Source organism: Drosophila teissieri, chromosome 3R, assembly GCF_016746235.2.
Source record: "Drosophila teissieri strain GT53w chromosome 3R, Prin_Dtei_1.1, whole genome shotgun sequence".
Lineage (NCBI taxonomy): Eukaryota > Metazoa > Arthropoda > Insecta > Diptera > Drosophilidae > Drosophila > Drosophila teissieri.
This window is the reverse complement of record NC_053032.1, coordinates 17,656,897-17,681,741: the sequence shown is the minus strand read 5'-3', so window position 1 is coordinate 17,681,741 and position 24,845 is coordinate 17,656,897. Positions and strand designations below refer to the sequence as shown.

Sequence of the window (24,845 nt, the reverse complement as noted above, 5' to 3'; positions counted from 1 at the left end):
CCCGACTGCAATTCGCCAAACGCTCAAGGATAGCGAATCGAGAAATTGGCCTTAGACCAGCAGGAATGATGGGAATTTGCGAGCGCGACAAGTTTGCAGGGGGTTTTTAAAGCAAGCTATATGCATAGACATACACTAAGAAAAAATAAGAGGTGAGAAAAATAACTTATTTACAATAACTCCTTTACTCTTTTATAATGCTAAATAAATGATTCGTTGCAATAAAACTGTTTAAAAATCGAACTCAAGAGTTTTTCGCACTTAATGCTTTTCTTTCAGTGTACCTAGATACTTATATATAGCTTCTTGTTGAGCGGTTTATCCGTCTCTGGCTCTAAAAATGAAAATTGAAAATTGCTTGAATTGCATTTCGCTCTCGTTTTGATGAGAATCTTCGGCCCGGCTAGGAACGGGGAAAATTTGTACGTGGATTTCCCCCACTTTGAAGCCACGAGGATGGCAAGGCAAACATCTGCTGCAGCTCGATGTGCTGCTCCATCTTTTTGCGCTGGTGCCGAAGGCAACGCGGCGTATGAGCAACATCGAGATCTCTTGAGTTTAACGCAGTGCGGAGACTGACAAAAGTTGGAGTGCCATGTTTGTTATGAAATCCCCCATGGATGGCTCCCCTTTTCGTAGGCAACTGCCTACCCGATTCTTAAGCTCCAGCCTGCAGCCCATGCCCTTTTAGTTAAAATCCCATTTAATTAAACCATTAAGTCTGACATGGCCTTAACTAAGAGTTTTCCGACGCATTTGTGTTTGGCTCCCTCGCAAAAGATAAAGAGCCAAGGCAGAGATTCCCTTTGGTTTAATGAGCAAATGCTTCACGGTCCACGAAAAGTTGTGTAATTGAAATTGCGGATGTGGCGAGGGTAAGCACTGCAAATGACTTTCAGTTTGCAGTTCTCGCTCTTTGTTTCGCCCTCAGTTTTTAACTTGTTTTCATTGCCCCGTGCAGCTTCCCAAACTTACCTCAAATGATTTATTTATTTGCCGGTTGCACTGATTTGTTTGGAATTCACTTAGGCGCCAAAGTTCTGCAATGGATTAATTGAGAAAAACTTTTTAGTGCGTTATGACTGGTAGTAGAGCTAACTAATCAAAACTATCCGATTTACCCTGATTTATCATGCGGTAATAAATTATAGTTTCACGTACAAATTTAAGTGTTTAATAAATTAACTGCTGAAATCTAGTAAAACAGCAACCGTTAATATATGCAAAAAAAGTATTGCATTTAATTGCAAGAATCCCGTGCATGTCGAACATTTTATATGCAATTTTAATTAAACATATGTTCACCAGTACCATGATGTACTAAAAATCAATAGAAAGTAATTATTCTTTCATTTTGATTGAAAAGAGCGGCATTAAAAGGCGGCTTTAAAGCAGGCTGGGTTAATGCCATGAATCAAGTGCGTTTAAGGACGTTTTCGATGTTCGGATTTCCACTTGGTTCTTAAGCAGATGAAGAGTGGCTTTCGGCAGGCACTTGTCAAGGCGCTTAATTATTATCCTCGATGGATGGTCCAGTGGCTTTGTCATATTCTGTTAACCCAGCCCCGAGAGTTTCGGCCCATTTAGTGCATAAATCTCTGGGCAATCCCTTCAACTGCAGCAGGGACTGACTACGGTTGGTCAAGAGGCAGGCGACTAAGCACAAAAGGGGGCCTCCAGCAGTTTCTCGTCGTCGACTGTGGGCCACATGACGTATGCGCAATATGCCATCAGCTCGACTGAGGACTTAATTTAAAGCCGCTTTCAGCAACAGTTTTCAGGTCCAGAGCTCGATTTCTGACGGCCAGTAATCAAAATAAAACTGCAAGTCAACAACCCAGCACCCTTCGTCTTCCTCTATGTCTGCATTTAATTATGGCCTTACACAGGCAGCCAGACAGATGGACAATTAGTGCCGGCCATGAGTTATGAGCTCTCTGCTTTATATTTTTTTTATATTTCTCCCTCCTCGGGTTAAGTAAATCATGGTCATGGAGTCATAGGGTCATAGAGTCGGACTCGGGGCTCATAAAATCACTTTAAACAATAGCTGGCAAGTGGGCCAGCAGGGGATGCGATGCAAGGGCCAACAAATGTGTAGTTAACTATTATGGCTGCCAGGAGTTGGAGCGTATGCTGAGCAGAGCTGAACTTTTGTGCTTCATTTCCGTTTCCGGTTTCGACTGCACATATGCAAAGCATGCCAGGCGAATGGCGAATGGCGGCATCGGGGGCGTTGGGGGCGTCGGGGTTATGACAGCATATGGATAATGGCAAAACGTGCCGAATGCCAAAAAGTTTATGAGCAGCAAAGACAATGTCAGATCCGGGGGCGTCTGACTGGAGACTCCTAGTGAGGGGGCGTGGCCCAGAGAGCAGTTCGTTTGTTTTGACTTTCAATTGGAATGCTTTCCCACAGCCAGAGGCTCCTTCGCCTACTGTTGCTCCTGCTTTTCGAAATATACTTTTCCGCCAACTTTTCTTCCGCCTTGGTGGAACTTTTGATTGGCGCTTCTTGGAACGCTTGTGAAAGCAACATTATATGCAAAAATAAATACAAATATAGGGAAGTTCTGAAGAATAATGCACCCATTGTGATCACAAAGAGCTCACTTATTGCTTAAACTTACTACTTCTACATTACTATTGACTATTACTATTGCGTATTCTCCTATATTATTGGAATCTGCTCCTAGAATATTCAGTAGCTATGAACATAACTATGGTACAAAAATTCTTCACATATTCAATAACAATAATTTAATTTTTCTCTAATCAACTCAACACTGACTAAAGTTATGTATTGGTATGTTTGCATAAATATTTGCTCCAACCAACAATAAAGAAAGTGACGTTGTCACAAACAAAAAACAAAGGAAAAAGATTTATAGTCGAGCTAGATAAAAAAAAACCAACAAAAAGGATGTTTCCATGGAATCGAATGGTTTCTTCTGTTTGTCCATCTTGTTAACCTTACTCTTACACTCTCCCCGCCCCAATGTGATGCTTTTCAAGATAAAAACTTAACTTAAGTCAACCCAGACGACTTGTTGGCCCAATCCCAATCCCATAAAGAAGTCTGAGGAAACAAGGCTAAAATGGGGAATTGTTTTAGCCTTAAAATTGTGGGTCAATTGTCGTTTTTGTTCGTACTTCACATTGTTTTATCTGTTCCTCGTTCTGTGTTTGTCGATATGTTTATGAACATTTCTATGGCATTTTATGTGACAGGCAAAGCAACTATGAAACGGTAAAAAAAATTTGCATTTCCCATTCTAAGCTGTTCTGCCTTAATGTTCTCAGTTGTGCCAGCTGGTATATATAAATTTATTCAAAGGGATAAATGACGGAGTGCAAATTTGCTCTTTGATTTGATTTTTCTGTTGTTGAAACAGTATTCTTGACCCTTTTATTCGTTAAAAATATTTCGTTAAAACAAGGAGGCACTAGAGCACAAGTAGTGAAAACGAATTTACAAATATGGCAAATATCTGTTTTAAACACATCTCGACTGTTTGTCAACAGGCGTCCTCCATGGAATAAAAAGTTGATTGGAAGAACAAAACTCATTTTCCCGACTTCTAATTCCGTACAAAAATTCCCAGTGGCCGGGTGTCAAAATCAGGCCGAATTGGATTCCTCGCCCACCGACTTCTGCTTCTTGTCCCAAAACAGCAGAAAGGCGCTGACAACAATGAATGGATATATCTGCAGCCGACATGTGTATCGCAGGCAGATAGAGAGAGAGGGAAAACCTTGCGACAGACAGAGACGGACAGTCTGACAACGTGTTCCATCAACCGCACAACAAAGGACAACAACAACAGCAGCCCCTGCAGAAACAACAAAGGCATCAACAATAACCCGCTGAAGATGGAGATGAAGGAGGATTTATTGTCGGTGGACCGAAGGCATCGTAATGCACATGTTCCAAGGGGTTGGCCAGCTGGGTGGTTGGGTGGTTTTGGGTTGGGAGGTGGACTTCGGCCTTCGGGGGCGGTCGATGTCAGAAGTCTTGGCTATCAAAAGATTAAATTGCAGACCCCAAGGCAAAAGTGGCAACAAAAATGTAGCCTACATTCGAGCGTCACTGCAGGAGTCTGAAATGGAAATGAAAAACTTGGGGTAAAACACATAAAATTCCATAGGAACAAATTTAATATTTTCATTATGCAAGAAAAATATACTTTCACTAATAAATCGAAATTACCTTCGAAGAGATAGCTGTGTGAAGACAAGTACTTGATATCCTTGTACAGTGCAGGAGGCTAACACCCATTCCTTTCATTTGTAATTTCATTAGCTTAGGGCGGAATTTCCTTGCGAAGAGAGAGAAAGTGCCCCATATCTGTGCTACTCACCCACACACATCCATAGACACGCAGACATCTTATTCCGGCAAATTCAAATTTGCCAACTCATCAGCAAAATCTCCCTCCTTATCCGTTTTCCGCTGCCACTTCCTCGTGCCCCCTTCATGGGAGATTCCTTCGCTTGCGGCCTGCCATTCAATTAAGTCATCATCGCCATGCATTTTGACAGCATTTAACACGCAAGCAACTCGCTGCCTCCCAAGAACCACCCACCACCAATGCCACCCGTTTAGCCCCATAGCCACTTGTCGAACATGATAAATTTGTGGGAAAACGCCAGTTGGTTTGGCGAAATGAAAGGGGAGTGGGGCGATTGGGAGCATCATCCCGCCCCCTTAGAATGTTATTGCATTTTTAGAGCCACGCCCCCTTCCAGCGCGAGTTGCGTTAATTTTGCGCCAGCTGTCAAATGTCAAAATGTCAAGTGAAACAAAATTTTCGCATCATGAGAAATGCATGTCAGAGTCACACAAAGTCTCCATGGAGCGCGGGCGGTACAAGTGGGTATGCGGATGGTGATGGGAATGGGGGTGTGAGGGGGGATGTTAGCCAAAAACTAAGCGACAGTCTGTTCTCCCCATTTTCCAACCGGGCTGCATACTTTAGTTGCCCCCTCCCCCGATCCGGAACCACCAACGGAGTGGTTGCCTGGCTGGAATCGTTATCGAGTTACCCAGCCGGAGCGCGCTTCATCATCATCAAGCGGAGCGTGGAGTGGGCTGAGAAGGGGTTGAGGGGCGTCAATCGGCGCGATGGGGAGGGGGTGGCGTAGGTCGGAGGGCAGGCGGTTGAGCAAAGCAGCATCAACATCATGATAATGCCCATTATTAGCAGTGGCAAAGCATTTGCATGCATTTTAGAATTTGTATATTCCGCCAACGCCGCTGAAATTTCTGCAGTGCTTATTACACTGAGCAGCAGGTTTTGATTTTGATACGAAAAATATCCATTTAAATTTAAAATCAAGCAGAAAATAAAACAGAGTTCAACTACCATTTAGCTATAACCTAAATCATATACAGCGCAACACTATAAAGGAATTGAATTTTGGAACGATAATGTAAATATCATTACTCCTGTTCCATTTCGTTTATAATTACATTTGCGTAATGTTACAATGTATCTATTTTTATTGCTCTTTTTGATAAACTTGTGTCGCTAGGGGCCAACTTACAGAAATCTCTACTTTTGTTGATATGTGTCCTTGCTCCGCAGATGGTTAAAAAGTAGCGTGTCAGTGGTGTAAGAGCATCCGTTGCGGGATGCTCAGCCACAGATGGAGGCACGCAAAAACAGCCAGTGTCCTGCCCCCTTGCATCCCCGAATCGGAGCCGATTTATGCGCACATTATAAGCAATTACACGGCCAAGCCAGCTGGGAACTGGCAACTGGCAAATGGCAACTGGCACCAGTTCCACTGCCACTTCGGCGCACAGTTACAGTTAGAGCAACACTCGCAACCACAGCCACATACACACCCACATACACACCCACATCCACACCCACATCCACTTCTATATCCACATCCACTTCCATATCCATTTCGATAACTATTTCGGGCGCTAATTGAATCAGCGACTCATGACGAGAGTAGTCCACCTCCCCGGAGGTTAAGCGATGATTTGATTTGCCGCTCAAGTGTGCCATAAAAGATGCCGCTGTCGATGCCTATACATACATATGCATGAGCATCAGGGTGGTGCCCATGCTCTCTAACTCACTAAAACTAGACAACTTTAGGTCATTACGAGTGGATTTCACATTTAATTTGGAAATAGTAAGCTCTCATTATCTATTTTTAGAGGTTTATATGTTCCTGCTTAAATTGCATACTTGTGTGCCAGTTCCATCTTTCAGGAATTTAATTAAACAGCTCGGCCAACGGTGCGTATGCGTAATGTGATTTAGTTTCCCAGCCGCCATCTGAAATGCAATGGCCCACCCTTGATGGCCCACCCTAATGTATATATTAGTACATCTGCCTGCGTAAGCCTTGATCAAGTCACTCTGCGTGCGGTTTGTGTGCCATCCGACACTTTGAGTGGCGACGGGCCCTGGGCGAAATCAATGCAAATGGGAGTGTAACCGACAGGCCATCCATGCCATCCATGCCATCTCGGCCATCTCGACCATCTAGGCCTCCATAGTAACCTACGTCTCTGGCTTGATCCCTGTCGCAGGCATTTCAATCGGGATGCGGGATGTGGTGTAATTAAATTTCACCTGCCTTGGGCCGTGCGAAGGTAGTCGACGGCTTAATGGAGTCGGATCTGCATGAAATTGCTCATCAAACGATTGCCGGAGGAAGATCCACTATCCACTATCCACTTAATGCTCTTACGAACGAATCGCAAATCTCGGCTGTGGGCTAATGCTTAAATGGATTTCCGTGCAGCTATGTCCGGCTAATTGCAGCCACCCAGCTCCACTCCGTTCCACTCCCCTTCACTCCACTCCACTCGAAGTTAAGCACCTTTCAATGTGTTTGAGCGGCAAAGGCTTATTACTTTCCCATTATTCAATCATGCAAACGAAAATTGGACTGGACTGGAGGCAAATGCGAGATTCTTGATTCGTGACAAAGTGAAAATGGGAAAAGGGGAAATGCCAAAAGGCAGAGGGAAAATGTCCACAAAAGTGGAAAAGGCGAGAATAAAATATAAAATTAATAAAGTTCAAGCGCTTGGCAAGGAAAACCTCAAGCAATATCCAAAGGCTTGAGAAAAGCATTGTTAATTCGAGGTAGAAAGTTGAAATGCTCTTTCTCAAGGCGGATTCTTAGCGCAGTGAAAAAGTGTAAGTAATCAATATTATTAGTAAATATAAACCTAATATAAATATAAGATCTGTGTATATCTAATATATGTATTATCGAAATTGGAAATGCTTGAGCCAGATTTATATTGCTTGTATTAAAATGGTTATGTATAAGTATTAAAAAAAGTATTATTAAAATATTATTATAATTATTTTATTCAGTAAAATAGTATCAGTAAAATAGTTTTAATTGAAAACACATTCATTTAATTTTAGGGTATTCAAATCGAGCCCAAACCCAACTCAGAAGCTTAATTAATTTCTTATGCCATGTCGCATTGCTTCCCCATCTCAAGCTTTTCTTTTTCAACTTTTTGGTTTTCCTTCCTACTTTTTCGTCATTTTCTCTTGTGATATTGACGTCCAAGAAGTTGCCCCAAGGAGTGCTGTCGCAAGAGCTGGGAGTCGAGAATAATCAACGCACTCATTGAAAAATGCAGCGCGACATTTCCGCTGCCGCTGCCGCTGGCAAGGCGAAATCCAGTCGTAGGAAATGGGGGGCAGTGGGGGGGATTCAGCTGGATTGCGCTTCATGAATGTCGCCCTGAAGGTGTCGCCCACGTTTACCCCTCACCGCTCCCCTCACCGCCCCTCGGCCTTTCTCGCAGTGTCTCCGTTTTGCCCCTTCACCTTACAGCCTCACCACCCCCCACACCCGCCGCCCAATCTTCCATGGTCTGTGCTTTGTGCCTCGGGCGGCGTGTCGGGTGCGTGATTTATGTCACACGAAATGCAAATACATGAGTAAACATGCAAGCCCCGGCGCAGACAAATACTCACATCTACATGCATAAGTGCACTCGGAGAAATGAAGAGCCGAATGCAGTTAGAATAATCTATGTAACGAAGTTCGTAGCAAGTATGGCAGGCTTTATAAATTATATTCTTTCATAGTTGGAATTGGGTAGAGCATATTTTATGGTGAATAATAATAACTTTTCTTAAACAATCCCCTATTCATACTGTTTAATGGCGCAAGAACTACATATGTATATCCATATAGATTTTCTTTTGAAATTTAAGAACCTGTTCCGGAACAGTTTATTAATGAAAACCCAGCCATATTATATTTTATTAAAATTTTCTTAACTCAACTTAAATTCCTAATAATATACCAAGTACTTTGATTTACCCACAACTATTTACAACGCACACTTTATTTCTCCGAGTGCCTGCATAGAAAATCATCCATATGCATGCTCACATATATTTATATAGTGGGAATGGTTATGGAAATGCGATCGGAGTGGGAATGGAAATGAAAATGGGAATACGAATGAAACAGAGAATGAGAGTTGGTCTATGTGGTCGTCTAACACAAAGTGGAGACCCAAACATTTCACGTTCCTCAAATAAACTGCACACGAGCGGATTAGAAGGGGGTGGGTTGAGTGGGTGAAGATTGTCGGGCATTTTGACAGTTGGCAGAACATTCTTTCTAATAAATTTATGCGGCATGCGATATGGACTAGAAAATGGGGAGAGCAGCGGGGGATGTCCCCGGAAAAGCGGTTGGCAGACAAGTGAATTTGAACTGTTATACATAGATATGATGCTAAAGACACAACACAAACGCAGATTGTGTGCGAATCTATAGCAGCCACTTGTCGGTATTAAACTTTCAGTAAAATGATTTGATTCCTCTATTCATATTATGACAATTTGATTCGAATAATGCATTTTTAAGGCTATACTAAGGGAAGCACTCTTGCTTTTTGGTTCCTCACATATATTTATAGCGTGGCCAGTGCAAAAATAATAATTCGATTTAATCAGTTAATTATAACACATTAACCGCCCGGCAGCGCGTGATCTAAAGAATTCAATTAAAATTATAATTAACGCATATTCCGATTGATTTCAGTGGACAGTGCATCGATGCGAGTCTGAATGTTAAGCAATTTAAAATTATTTAAATGCACACTTACACATTTTAACTGAGTGGAAGCCGTTAAACGTGCACAAGTGCATTACATACTTGTGGGAAAGTGGGAATGTGTTATAATCTGCTAATGAGCGCCACCAAATGCAAATCAAACATTTGGCTTTAATGCATTTTTAATGTGCTCAGCTGATGCGAAACATTCGGTTGGATGATTGACTGGGTGAGTGAGTGAGTGAGTGAGTAAGTGAATGACTGGCTGACTGATTGATGGCGACATTTTAATGAGGCCCATTGGCAATTCGCTCTAAAATTCGCATTATGCAACCGAACTTGCACCTGCTTTCATTCCCCAGCATCTCGCTCCATCTCACTCCCGCCCGCCACGAAGGCTGTCTCTTTCTGTCACTCTCGCATGCATCGCTGGCCCAGAATTTGGTTCAATAATTTTTCAAAGCTCGCAGCAAAAGGAATTTCAGCAAAAAGTCGTCGGCGCCTTTTTTGAAAACTGATAACAATCTAGTTGCTAGCTATGCGCCCTCTCTCTCTCTTTCTCTCTGCCTCGTGCTCCCTCTCGCTCACTCGCGAACTCGAGGACGGCGCCGAAGTGAAAAGAGGCGAGTGAAATGCAGAGGTGGAAATGAGACAAGACAAACAAAGTCAGACAGTGGAAAAATGCTGAGGTGGCCCCACAACACAAACACATAAACAGCAAGTACCAGGTGTACAAGTATGAAATGTCGTTTTTTTTTAAATTAAAAAACACGTTAAATTTTGTGGAAAAAGAAAAAATCATTTATTCAAAGTATTTGCCGTCGCTAGCTACACATTTTTCCCATCTCTCGGGCAATTTGTGGATTCCACGCCAGTAGAACTCATCGTCTTTTGCGGCGAACCATCCATCGAGCCATTTTTTCACACTTTCGTAAGAATCGAAGCGCTGCTCAGCAAGTGCGTGTCCCATCGAAGCGAATAGGTGGTAATCGGATGGGGCCAGGTCTGGTGAGTAAGCCGCATGCGGAAGCACTTCCCAATTGAGTGTTTCCAACGTGTCGCGAACCGCTCTTGCCGTATGTGATGGAGCGTTGTCATGGAGAAAAATGACCTTGTGTTGTCTTTTTTGATATTCCGGTCGTTTTCTCTGAAGCGCACGGTTCAAATTGATCAATTGTTGTTGGTAGCGTGCCGTATTCACCGTTGCGCCGGGTTTCAAGAGCTCATAGTAGATGACACCGCTCTGATCCCACCAAACACAGAGCATCGTCTTCTTGCCAAAGCGATTCGGTCGAGCAGTCGATGTGGCCGGTTGTCCAGGATCAACGTATGATTTTTTACGTTTAGGATTAACAAAAAAGATCAATTTTTCATCGCCAGTAACGATACGATGCAAAAACGACTTCCTTTTGTATCGTGAAAGCAAAATTTCGCATGTGTTTGTCGCATGTCCGCGTTTGCTCTTTATTCGGCACGAAACTCGACATGTTGACTGCACTGAGAGTAAACGATAATGACGCTCGATTGGCGCAAAACTATGGTGGTTCGACAGTCAAGGTTGACACTTCACAAGGTCAAAGTTTTAAGACAATCGATAAATATTTACGTTTGGGAAACATCTATATGTTCGAACCGACATTCCATACTTGTACACCTGGTAAACGTTGCTGCACATGCATCTACACTGGAATGCAAGTGTGATCATATATCTGGGTGATTTTGAATGTTTTCAAAAAATGTAGTCATTAATACTTTAAAGTTAGTTATTATGCCAATTAAAAATGTCAATGAAGGGGCGCTTTTTTCTTCAGCGATGCTATAATTCCCAATACGTTCTAGCATAGCAGTTTGGCAAATTGCATGCATTCTGAAAGCTGGTTGTGTTTTGTAAATTTGTAGACTAACTATAGCCGATTGTACCTCAGTTCTTTAAGACCTAAAAGTGGCGCCAGCTCAACTTAAGTTTTCTTTCAGTGCACTTCCTCAGCTTGTGTTGTTGTGGCTGTAGCTGCTTCGCTTTTGTGCGGTTGTGTTGCGAAGAGCGAGCTGCAGTATAAAGCAAAATCGTGTCAATGACATTTGGTGACACACACACCATTGCACGGCGACGCACACATGCACGTGTATACAAGTGCGTGGGCCAGGTTGAGTGGAGGAGAGGGGTGGAGGGGTGATAAGAAAGCTAGAAGAATGGTGGAAAAGAAAGGCCGATACAAGAAATTGCTTTACGAGTAACAACAGTGGGGGGCTTTCTGGTTTTCTTGTCTAACCATTTAAGTGGGCGTATGTTGCGTTGCGCCTGTCACAGATAAAAGGGGAAAAGGGAGCAGGTCGGGTGGAGGGACTAAAGAACATAATTTACGGTTAGCTCTGCGCTGTGGTTCCTATTAATAGAATCGCTTTTGGGGTCATTACGTTGCTGTTGTTGCGCGGTAGCTATAGCCAAAGGTATTGTTGTTGTTACACGTTAATGCCTTGTCGGCATATAAATGCAATTTGTGGGAAAACCCCTACCAGAACGCTGATAACATAAGTACACTCTGGAATTAATATTACGTATATTATTATTTTAACAGATATTGCGAAAAAAATGTATTTTTGTTTTAAATAATTTGTACACACCTTTTTCTCCCTGTGTAAAATTATCCAAAGATTAAACATCGATGTATACTCATTTAATTTATCAAACAGCTGCTAATTTATTGCATTGTGCTCCACTAAGCGTGGGATCTGATGTAAACTTTTTATTGCAGTGTGCTGATGATTATTGGCTATCATTAAACAGGCTTTCCCGAGTTTATCTTATTTATTATGTTCCTAATTTGCCTGTGTTACTTGGAACAAATATTTCATAGAACTGACCTACTTTGGGTCTTCTAAACTAGGACAGCCACAAAAATAGAAAACTGAAAAACAGTTCTAGAAATAAATCTGAAAATGACGTCTGAAATAAACGTTCTAATGTTGTATAGATGATAGTATACGAATTTCAGTAATTGCAGCGGATTTAGCATGTTTAATTAACTAAGCGAATAAGTATCCGATGGCGATGTGCAGGTATGGTAAATACTTCAATCAAATCAAGTCCTCTACCATTAATGCCATTGTCATTCACGCTTCGTCCTGTCAATTTTCGCTTCCATTTCAATTATTTTTAATGCCAGCTAGCATCGCATCGCATCGCATCGCATCGATCCAGTCCAGTCTCATACCGAAATGCAAACTGAATGGCTCGTATAACCATCCGCCCCGTTGGCCCAATGTTCCGCTCGCCCAATGGCCTGAATATATAATGCGGAACAATTCAATTTCGAATTTTTTCTTGTTTACTCCTCGTAGCTCCTCTTTTTTGTGCCTGATGCCATATAATTTTATTTTCAGCTCCCTTCCTGTTTTTGGTGGCCATTTAGCTGACCGCACTGGTTGCACCACCCCCTTTCACCTGCCCGGCATACCAACCACCCATCTCGATGGCATTTAAAGTTAAAAGCCATGAAAATCAACACATAACAAACCCGAAATCGCGGTAGGAATAAAGTTTTGCGGCTTTGCGGAAATTGTAATTTAAAACTACGCCTCTGCGGTTCTGTTCTACTTCGTTGAGTTGAGTTGTTTTGCCCACTGCAGTTCTTTTTCATTGCCCTCGGTTCATATGCAAATATACATATTTAATTTCATTACTACGAATTTTTTCATTGTTGGCGTCATTGAGAGCGTTCATAGAATAGCATTTCCAACAATTAAATGAATTGCAAATAAAACGCTCTATCCAGAAGGGCGACCGGCGGCAGAAAGTAGCGCTAATCAACACGCGGCTTAATAAACAAAGCAAAAGGATTTTGAAACTGAAGACTATGCCGACTGGCAACTACTCTTCATTTCTTGAGATAGCAAAATTCTACAATCGTAGATGCACCAATAAAGCCAAGCAATGCATCGCATTAAATGAAATATGCGAAAAAATGTCTGACAGTTTAAAGCTGAAAAATGCAATTTGCAGGCAAAAATCGTGCACCAAATGTGGTGAAGTCATGGCGTTTCAATACAAAGGTTAATCATTCATCGGTCGATTTCCGATTCCCTTTGTGAAATCCGGTGATGTAAGCGAGATACTATAGGTGCTAGCCCATATGCCGCAATTAAAGTGCACTTTAAAAAGGGTGTGTGCAAAATGCAAACAATTATACCCATTTAACGCAGATGCAGTTCAACCACAGACGACATTTAAACTACTTTTTGCGCACCATGTGCTAACTTTATATACGAATGTATATTTTTGCAAATTCATGCAAACACTGATATATGTACATATGTAGGTCGCAATAGTTTTAAAGCTTTAAGAGAGATGGGAATTTATTGAGATTTGTGAAGAAGCCTGACTTTTTCGCTTGCAGTTTGACAATTTTTAGCACCAATTACCAATGTCATTTGTCACTCTTGTTGCATGAAAAACTAGGAAATTCGCTTTTACTGCTACTCTCTCTCTCTCGCTCTGTCTCGCTTGCTCCCTTGTCTGGCTTGAGCTTATTTAAACATTCTGCTTATATATTATTTCTGTTGCGGGAAAACTTGGCCAGCTGACAGACGACAAGGCAATGTGTCAACCCAAATGGAGAAGAAAGAAAGAAGCACAGCAGCATAAAGAAGTCGGCCAAAAAGGAAATCCAGATGAAAAGCCGGGCTCTGGAGTCTGGGCCAGCTTTTCCCCATACCTGAGATGGGAGCCAAAAGTTGACGACTTCTTTTCAGTTAGTGGTGACTCTTGAAATTAGTTTGGGCTTAAATAAGCAAACTTGCAAATGAATTGAAATGAAAATTGGGCAAGAGGCAGGGAAGTATACAGAATTTCCGGAATTTTCCAAAAGAAATAAGTGGCTAAAAAATGTATTATATTCGTTTTAGAAGATATGTATATAAACAACTTTACAGACAAGGATAATTTGAGGCTTTTTGATTTCCCTTCGGATTTCCTTCTTTCATAATTTAATAAGCTTAAAGTTTTTCAATAACTCGAAATTTTCCATTTCCAACACATCAACTAGATCTAAATATATATTCCTAATTCATAGATAATGTATTTAATTTTCTTTCATCGGTTGACCGCAGTTTTATCCATCAATCTCTATAAATACTAAATCCAAACCAGACATTATCCCATCATCATTTTTCTTGACTGTCGCTCGGCATTTCGACAGGGACCAAATCAACAACAATTCATCACCAAGTGGATGACATAAAACCACTCTGTTTTACCCACCAACTTCCCTCTGAGCCATCTGCGGAAAATTGCCCTCCCAGCGAACTTTGGCCTGCATAATTAATGAATTTACACATGCATAATTATAATTACCAGCAGCGACTAACTGCCAACTAACATCGGTTTGGGGGGATGGGTGCCTAATGAAGTCGCATTGCTCGGAGGAAACTACTCGTACAATAAACAAAAAACAACAAGAGCAACTTCATCGAAAATTCAAAACCAATTGGCAATTTGTGAGCCAGCTTTTTGTGCTCGAAAACCCCAAGCCCCTTTTTTTTCTGCAATGAGTTTCCCCACCGATTTGAACCATGTTAATTAGGTGCTGGTAGGATCGGGGGTTTTAAAGGGCGTGTAACTGTAAATTGTTAAAATAGGGCCCAAACAAACAACAGCGAACACAGCAGAAGTGGAAGCGAAAGAGGTACACGGTAAAAAATTAACTTACATCAACATTTTATGCCAAAGGAAGCGATAGTTATTTAGGTAAGTATAATGATTTAATAGATGTCAACTAATGGTTATGGATTTTTAAAAGAATTCCAAATATTTGGTGTACCGAAAGTTGTTGGTATGAATGTCAATGAACATGTAGCTTAGAGGACTATTAAGTATATATTTTTTGCAGTGTAGAACAGTGGATTTAATCACACCCTCCTCGCCTCTTATTTGACCTAGCTTGATTACTGAATAATTGAGTGCTGCGTATAATGAAATTCGTATTCAAAATTCGTCGTCATTCAGTTGCTGCCGCTGAATCAGAATCTGACTAAATGTTTGTCGAGCCAAGGGACTGTAGGGAGGGGTTGGGGTTGGGGTTGGGGTTGGGGTTAGGGGTGTGGGTGTGGGCGACGGGGGGGCGAAGCTTTCAGAGGTGAGTAAGTGCGTTTGTGTGTGCGTTGCTGTGTCTGTGTTTGGTTTGCGTAGCCGACTTGCATACGTAATGTCCTTCCTCCCTTCCACCAACTCCCTACCGGCTTGCCACCCCCGGTTGCCCTGAAACCGCTTTGGATCCGCCTGCTGCCCCCCACCCCTGGCCATCATCAACGCAACATCATTCAACGCTTTTATAGCCATTCAACTTGACGCATCCGTTTTGGCCAAACTTTTTGGCCTGGGCCGCAGCTGAATGGGCCACGAGGCCATGAGCCAAGTTCCACGGGCTGCCGCTAACGGGTGGGTGGTTCAAGAGGTTTCACTGTACAGATCAGCGGATATTGTAACCAGCAGGAGGTTATTAGAGCCAAGATAGTTGCGTATTAACTAAATGGATCATCATCAATTTTTCCCTACAGAAAACTTTACGAAATACAGAATATTAGAATTTAAGACGCTCAAGAGTATGGAAAATAAAAGAAATTAGGGAATTAATGTAGTTATTTCAAACGACGAAATAAATATTGAAATGCTTCGAAACCTTTTTCCAAGAAATAGTTGGAATTTTCAGATTTTTTTGCCACCAATTCTAGAGTCATCTTAGGGCCACCCTCGCCGGGGCTAAAAGGCAACTGCAGCTTTGTTCTAGACTTGTGGGAATAGGAATGCCAGGAAAGGCAAATCCAGGAGCGGAACAAGGACTTCCGAGCAGGCCTGGCTATATCCAGCTGGCTCCAACGGCGGCTAACAAGTCGCGTTCGCTTCATTATGTGGCCTCTTCCCCGTATTACTGCGTTTATGTCACTTTTCACTTTCTCACTCGCTGACTGTCTCTTTTTCCCCCATCTGACCCTCTCTCTCTCCCTCACACGCACTGGCTACGCCGGCGTGTCATTTCGCTTGGTTCATATAAATTGTTTTGGGATTTAGTCGCACGATTTTCCTGCCTTTCCCCGAGCCCCCCACCGACCCTCCCCAACCCGTGCCAATCCCCAGACTCGGCTCACAGCTCCGGCTCATTATTGTCGTCGGTTCGTTTCTGTTCTTTGTTTAATGACATCATTTTGTATGAAAAATTGTAGTTGCATACAGAGTGGAAAATGGTAAGAAGGATATGGGGTCGGGTAAGCCCTGACAAAATTATAAAGTTGAGCAATGATTAATGTCGGTACTCCTTCCCCGGCTTCCTATCACGCATATATCGCCTGCGTAATAATCCTTGTCATGAAATATTTCGACAGCGACATGCACATTGCTTCGTAAAATTAAAAGAGAGAGAATAAAGACACGGATACTGAGTTCAGTTTTATATGCTTTTTTGTTAGCGATTTCGGAGTCACGTTTCTCAAAGAAAAATGTATGAAAAGCTGAGAGAAATGAAAGGAAAATGACAGCTACGCGTTGGGGAATCACAAATTAAATGCGTCGACGGCATTGAAAGAAACGATAAGCTAAGCATGTGTACACAAATTTGGCTTTACTTTTTTAAGTTATTCATTTTCGGACAGCCAATGAAGCGATAAAAACTCAAAGCAGTATCTAAATCACCAAACATGTTTTTGATGTTTTATATGCATTATTTCATGGAAGTTAATCTACTTTATTTGAGTTACCTAAAGGTAACTTGTCAGCCCATTGAAAAACCACAAGTTAAACTTACTAAAACTTTTCATATAAATGGAAAACATAGCACCTCATCTTCATTGTAATAAACACTTTATCTTCATTGGATTTGCAGTCAGGTCTTAAAACCCTTTCGTGGCTACATTCTAATAAAGATGTGAATCATGAGTCATTAACCACGAAATGGCAATGGGAGCGATGATTAGGCAAGGTTCTAACCGCACTCATCTCATCCCTCCCATTCAGCAAATTTGAGTAACAATAAAACCGAATAATTCCTGCCCAACCTGAAAATTCTTTAGTTTCCTTTCTGTGAAGCCAGCAGCACATTTTGGCCAGGACTCTTGGCCAATATTTGCTTAGAGTTGTGCAAACAGGGTGCCGCGTGCATTGTGTGCACGTTAAATACCGCATAAATTAAATTAATTGGCAAAGTTTATTTTTTATTAGTTTGACGAGGCTGTAAGCCAGAAAGCGAGAGAGAGAGAGAGAGACAGCGAGTGTGTAATCACTTTTCATTGTGTACCAATCTCGGCACAGTCTCGGCGAAAACTTTTCAACACTTAGCTATGCAAATGGGCGGACTTTTTGAAGAAGGGAGCGACTGTGGCATCTTGCGGTGGCACATTTGAAATTTAAATGGCTTCAAAGTGAGCATTCGCCTATATAAAACAGCCTTTTGTAGCCTTCCACCCAGCCATTTACTTTCCTGCTAATGAGTGGCAACCCTAGTGTCAACCGCAAGCCTATAACGGTAGAATACAAATGTCAAGCCTCGCAACAGCTGTCAAATGCCATACTTATACATAGGTTTACACCAAGGCCCATTTCGGTAAATGATATGATTTAAATTTATAAAACCCACCCTAAAGTTATTTCAACAGGATTAGTATTAAGTATACAGGATAAAGTATGATTAAAAAAATCACAAAATTCGCCGCATAAACATTCTGAGCGAACTGTTTTTTGTGGAATTTTCATGAAAATCTACGTATAAGTGAAATTTCCCCAGTTTGCAGTCGAATTAATTGTTCCCCTGGTGAAATGAGGGGAATATAGAGAGTCGGAGGGGGTTTGGTTAACAAACATCTAACTGTCTTTTTGGCAGCTTTACTCTCCCACTGGGTGCAATTAAAAATTATGTTTATATTTATTTTCCACTCCCCTCCCGACCAACAGTTCTCCTGATATGACACTCGAAAAAAGGCAAAAAGGCTTGTAAACGAACTACGGAAGGGAAACGGAAATGAAAACACAAAATGGACGTCAATGTTGACATCTGACATGGCGGGGGTGTGTTTTTCTTTGGCTTACAGAAAACCAACGAAGGGTTGTGTATGGCATTTAATAACAACTTTGTATGTATCCGCTTATCTAGGTACCATTAATCGTTAATGATTTCTAAGGAGAAAGAATGGTGGTGTTACAAATTTGACTTACCTTTTATGAAGTGAGGTTTGTGTGATGAAGCCAATTAAGTTTGTACAATCGTATACCATTCCATAAAATCTGAAAGTATTAATAATTATTGTTTCTATTAAAATGATAAATTATTATACATAAATGATTGATTTTAAATCAAATTGTTTGATTTGGCTTAGTGTATAGAAATCCCCTGTTAATTTATATTGCAAAACCATATTTAATGGTGTATGTGTACACGTATGACTGACCACTTAACCCAGATCCAATCGAGAATTAATGCCATCGTCAATCAGTTAAAATCACATTACATAGCTCTTAAGCCATATAATAATATAAAACTTTGGTGTCGGCCAAAGGAAGCCGTAAACTTTTAATTCGTAATGCTCTTGTTTTCACGTTTTCATGTTTTTGTTCTGCCGCGAAAAATCGCCAACTACATGAAAAACCCATAAGCCCAGATCCCCATACCCATCCCCATCGCCATTCGGAGGAGCTGCCTTCAGTTCGCGTTCCGCTCAGCCTTCATTGTTGTTGCTATTGTTATTCCTGGTGGCCATTCCGCCGCATGTGGCGAGTGCAAGCGAGAGGCCAACAGCGGGCGAGTGAGACAGGCAATGCGGGACAGCGGCGGCGACACCAATATGCATTTATACGAGGCATCGACTGCAGATGCGAATGCATCAGCGAACAGAAAAAGAAACCGAAACAGAAACAGAAACAGAAACAGTGCACAAATAAAGCAGAATGCGAACAAAAACAGAAACAGAAAGAGATCTCGAAAAAAAGAGCGAGAATACAATGGAAATGTTTGGTTTTGTGGGGCTTCGAGGATTTCGCGGACAGATGCCATGGCTGTGGGGTGTCTACGGAGTTCTATAAGCTCCGCTTTATAACTCATATGAGCTTGTTATGTGCCATGTTATCGTGTTGTCGCTGTACGCATTTGTCTTGATACCCAGCTCGTTTTTTATTACCCTTTTTTGGGCTTCATAATAATGAGCTTCCGACAGGGTACGATGAAGGGTATGCAGGATTTTAAGTGGATTGGGTCAATATGGAATATAAGTTGTATTGTTGTATGTATGCTTCAGAATGCCAAAAGACTCATAAGTCTGAATTACTACCTCCTGTGCTGTGCCTCTTCGCTTTAGTAACGATCCAATGCCATCTAACGATCGATTGATCACCTCCTTTGTATAACAGGGCAACGTCCAGTCCATCTATGGACCAGGTCCGCCTCCTTTTCGAGGAGTGGGCGGACGGGAGGAGCAGCAGAGCGGCAGCGGAGCAGACAGGGAAAAATGCTGTTAAACAAGTTTCGGGTTTTCAGTTCTCGTATTTTTTACTCCAAGCCCAAGCCTGAAGGCTGACGAGTGCGTGCCTTTTGCTTGGCATGCGAATGAGAATTGGTTTCAACGTTTTCTCCTCTTTTTTTGCAACTTTTTTCCCTTTTTTTTGCCATTTCTGTCTGGGAGGGAACAAAGTGCAGAGGCACTTAATAAGCAAAGTGTTTGCCCTGCATGGGCAGCAGAAACTCGTTTATGCAACACGCCTAACATCTCGCCATGCCTTATAGATATTACGATATTAAAACTGCTAAAACTACTAAAACTGCAAGCAGAAACACACATTGTGGGCAACAAGATACAAACTTGTCATCAGCATACAGCGAAGAGATGGCAGAAGTTTTCCGCCCGAATTCAATTTGAGCGCGACAACAACGGCAAACAAGATGAAGCTGCCCTAAAGCGATGGAAAAGTCGAACTCAAATCTGGAGGGGAGAATGAACTTCTCGCTCCACAGATTGCTGACTTGCTGGGTAAAGTTTTATGGCACACCGCTGCCCTTCGCCAGCGTGGTCCATAAATTACGTTACGTATACGCAACGTTGGCGAACACATAAAGTATTCGCCTTATGAATATAAAAAGAAGTAAACGCAGTAAATTAGGCGAAAAATTCAATAATTTTCCCAGCCAAATGGGGACACGGAGCAAACACGGAGCAAAAATGGTGAGGAGGGGAGTGCAAACGATCTGAGTGTTTGAGGTTTGTGCCCTTGAGTGGCAAACCCAAGAGGGTAAACATTCTGGAGTACACCGAGTATAGCGATAGCGGGAAAATCATGTAATGGGAATAACATTTAAAGTGGAATTAACGGTCGTTGAGCTTGAATTTAAGCAGAGTTTCGGTGTGTGAAGAAAATCTCAATCTAATTTTTTCTTTCTACTTTCAACTTTGAATGCCTGATGTATTCGAGCTGGAAACTTTCTATCTATTAATTGCATCCGACTAACCGCTTAATCTTTATCACACTGTTCCGGCAGATACAAAATTCTGATTCTGATGGGATCTCCCCACAAAGTTACCACAAATTTTGGCCTCCTGCCAGCCTTAATTGGCCAGGCCATCACGAAAGCGGCAAGCAGGCAACACCCCAAACTAAATTACACAATTAATAAGCGCAGCCAACAAACCAGAACACAAGCCAGCCCAGATAAACAACAACAGCACACACAATAACCGCACATTTAAGGCAAAAATCTGCACTTAAGCAGAGGGCCAAAAAGGAGAAAAGGGTTTGGGGGAATAGAGGTTCTGACCAGCCCAGCGAATGCGTGGGAAAGTAACCATATCCTATCCGAAAAGCGACTCAAAAATTAATCAGGCGAACATAATGCAGCGGGCCAGATGAGGCAAAGAAATGCGATAAAAACGAAATGGGAATCTTTAAAGTATTGCCTGCCGTACATATATAGATAATGAAATACGATGTTCCCGCCAAGACCAAAACCAAACACAGCCGAACAACCAAACCAACTAAAGTTCCTTTCGCGTCCCGAACCCTTCTTGGCCCAAATATTTTCGTTCTGGCCCGAGGGCAGACAGGCCAAAATAATGGAGCCAATGGCCATGGAACAAAACAACACAAACTACAGTAAAAGCCCCCAAAGATGGTTAACAAAGCAAAACATATACGAAACTCCCATCGAATTTGTAATACCCTGAAGGTGAAGGCGAAAGTGGGTATCGAAAGTGGGAGTGGTTTATTACACGGCAGATTTAAATAGCTGGAAATGTTATATATAATATTTAAGAAAGAAATCATGATTGAAGGTAGTAAAGCTTCTTAGATGTAATTTAAGAAAACAGAAATATAAAAGGTTGCTTTCAAGAACTGTCACTCATAACTCAAGAAGCTCATGTCAAAGATTTCATTCTTGGCCAAATAGTTCAAGTACTGCTTGTCGAAAGGGTAGCGGCAAACAAATAAAGTAACCAAGAGACCACGAAGACAAGGACGACAAGGAAAAAGCTCATAACCAAGGTCCTGGTGCTCCGCATTTTTGGGCAGCAGCTGCCAGACAATGCCACGCCCCCAAGCACCCAAGCACATATGTGGGTGGGCAGAAAAACTCAGGCATGGAGTATATGGAGCTGGAGCTGGAGCTGGGGGTGGACCCGATCCCCGAGTGCAATGGCTGCCCCGGGGGCGAAGAAGAAGGGCGGCCAAGTTATGGCCATAGACAAGTGCTCGAGTTTCTTATCTGGAAGCAGAGAGTTTTTTTTCGCCCACCTCCCGGTTTCCTCGTTTGTTTTTCCCAGCGCATGAAATAGCAAACATTTTCCCCGAGTCATCCCGAAAGTGGAAAATGGTCCAAAAATAAAATAATAAAACGGAAATCCTTCGCTCCACAGCCAATACTCATTAGATTTGTGCAAATACTTGGCTGCCAATACCCCAAGCTCCTCTGCACTTCTTCTAATGATGGCTTTCCCATTTTTCGCTCGCCATTCTCAAAAGTAATTCCACTGCTTACGCAATTTTTCATTTCGCGCTTGCTGCGCAAATAAATCGGAAAATTCCCAGTTTTTGGTTTTATTTTTAACGAGCCACCCGCATTTTCCCCATTGACTTTTGCCTGGTTTCCTTCCCACTTTTTGGGGATGTTAGTACACTGGGCGTGACCTGCAATGTTAACGCAAATAAATCGCTCAAGTTTTCGGTTTCCATTCCAATCGAATGTAATCAAAGTCGAGCACTTCACATCTCAAATATGTTTGCCATTACCCGATGTATTTCGGGTAGACTTCCAGTTGAGGGGGACTTTGACTGATAAGTTGCTACTTTCAAGCCAAAAGCCAAAGGCCAAGTGGCATTTACCAAGCTTACAGATGCCATAAAATATTTACTGACAGGTCTCAATTTTTAGTCACACTCTTGGAAAGCAGCATTGAAAGGGCTTTTTTACACCTATTGATAGCTCATGATGATGTCTTGTTGATGAACCTAATTTGAAATTAAATCTGACACTTGAAAAGAGGAGCTTAAAAGCATAAAATTGTACTGCTGTTCTTGTTGTTTCCAATTTCAACTTTATAAAATACGGTGCTCCTTATTTAATTACTTTGTGAAGTGGAAAATTGTTTCGGTCCTGTGCACAAATGGCTACTTTATTGCTGATTAGATTTCCATGTAGGTTACAACTTGTAACATCCACTTGGAGATGTGTTCTCAATTGTCCCGAAGACAAAACCATTCCCATTTCCCTGCCCACTCCCCCTTGCTGTCTCCATTCCAGCTGCCATGCTCCACGCCAGCTCCATTCCCCATTCTGAGCTCCACATTCTTCTCCCGGCTCAGTGAGTAATCCTGTTAACATGGGACTCAGCCCCACTTACGTCTCCCGCATTCGGAATTCAATAATTTCCATTTGTTTGCTACATAGCTGCCTCGTTTGGCCTGCCGCCCCCCGCAATTAGCTACCCCCCATCCACTCAGCTGCACGAAATGTGCTCACATTTGGCCACAAATTAAACTAAACCCACTTTGGATGGAACCTTGTTTGCTCCCATGCGCCTTCGGCAATGCTAAATGTGTGGATAATGAAGGGGTTTTTGGGTCCTTCGAGGGGGGAGACTTGGTATGGCATAAGCCAGGTGGAATGGAAAATGGCAGCTAAAGGCGAATGCATTCGAGGACCGTGCTTTGTATTTGCCATTCGCAATCAATTGCCACAATTTGTGTTGATATACGGGCTGCCTGTACACTCCAGCTGCCACTTCGATCGCATTTTCCCCCAATTTTTCGGGCAGACTGCACACCACACCCCTCATAATTCCAAAGAAATATCCCATACAATTGTGGATGTTGTGGAAAAAATCAAACTTTTAAAATTTCCATTCAGATTGATTTCCATCACTACATATAAATTGCTTTTTCGACCTGTCGTGATTTCCCTCCATCAATACCCCCAGTTGGTTTTTTCGCTGGCATCGTTGTTGCATTTATTTAAAACTCAAATCGAATTGCAATTAAAGGCAGCCGACGTACGATGGGAATATTTACAGGGCATCCACACATCCTGTGCGACTCTTGGAGCGGGGCCAAAAGTTCAGTTAAACGAAAATAGTTTGAAGGCTGCTCCAACTGGAAGGAGTAACTAAAAATATCTGAGCTAGTCCAGCCGATGTTCGTGTTCAATTGAAATGAATAATAAAGAAGTGCACATTGGACATGTGCTTATTTCTGAGAGGTAAAATCAATTTTGAAGCCAGCACATAACAGGGTTGTTTAAAGCTGAAATGCTGCGCAGGCTGACGACTTTTATGAAATAAATTGAACTTGCATGCTTTCAAAATGTCAACTGTATCAAGTGCTGGTTTGACTCATTCAAGTACCCTGAACTAGAAATTAAACTGCGTGCAATCTTGAACTTAATAAAATCTCAGCTATACTCGTAGGACGTGGCTCATGAACATTTGGCCCCAATTAATTCAGCATCCACTCCCACGAGAGCTCCACTTAAATGTGGCCGCAATAAATTGCACTACAAACTGCAACAATTTATGCCTAATTATATTAAAATTTGACAGGCCATTGGCGCTGCTTTTAATGCCGATATAGGGCGCCCCGCGCCATAAGAAGTCAAGATGTCGGCCACGCCCCTTCGAGGCGCAGCCCCTCAAAAGAAGTGGTGAGGGAGGGGGAAGCAGCAGCTGATAGCTGTAATCCGCCCGGCTTAGACCAACCCAAGCCAGACCACGTCAGAGAAACCCTACTTTCCGTTTTTTCCACATTCCGACGGAAGGAGAATGGCCCGGCAGTAATTCACACAATAAGCCGCAGACAGGCAGCCAAAATGAGAGAAACAACAAATATAATTTTGCAGTGCCGAGGTAAGAGCACGAATGATACCCATTAAAAAGGTTGAAATGTAGGTGAGTTAGGAATTAAGTGTTTACCAAGCAATTTCACCATTAAAACACTAATAAAAAGATAATATGATAATTGAGGTGCTATAATATCATTTTTAACGACTTAATCATATGGTTTTGTATCTCGATTCCCATTCTAAGTTTGAGTAGAACCAAAAACTTCAGCTATCCTGTAAAATTTCCGAAATAAAAAGATGCTGGAGAAAGCAGAGCGGGCAGAAATGATAAAAGAAAATTTCCACGAACCTGACTGCTTGTGGCACGTTCCACCCACACATACACAAACACACGCACACACCTGAGCGGTGCTGAAGAGGGGGGTGGACGGGGGAGGGGTCCAGACTTGTGGCATGCCTCAAAGGCAAATGTGGCTCAGACAG

The 24,845-nt window shown here is 42.2% G+C and overlaps 1 protein-coding gene across 2 annotated transcripts in view; it reads right to left on the bottom strand.

Moving 5' to 3' along the window:
- Positions 1-24,845, bottom strand: part of LOC122622296 (trophoblast glycoprotein) — a 45,108-nt gene that overhangs the window by 15,764 nt on the left and 4,499 nt on the right. For both annotated transcript variants that reach the window (XM_043800641.1, XM_043800642.1), the window contains exons 2-3: positions 18,263-18,331; positions 976-1,040 (exon numbers count right to left, since the gene is read on the bottom strand). The gene's annotated coding sequence lies outside the window, so the exon portion shown is untranslated. The remainder of the gene's footprint in view (positions 1-975; positions 1,041-18,262; positions 18,332-24,845) is intronic.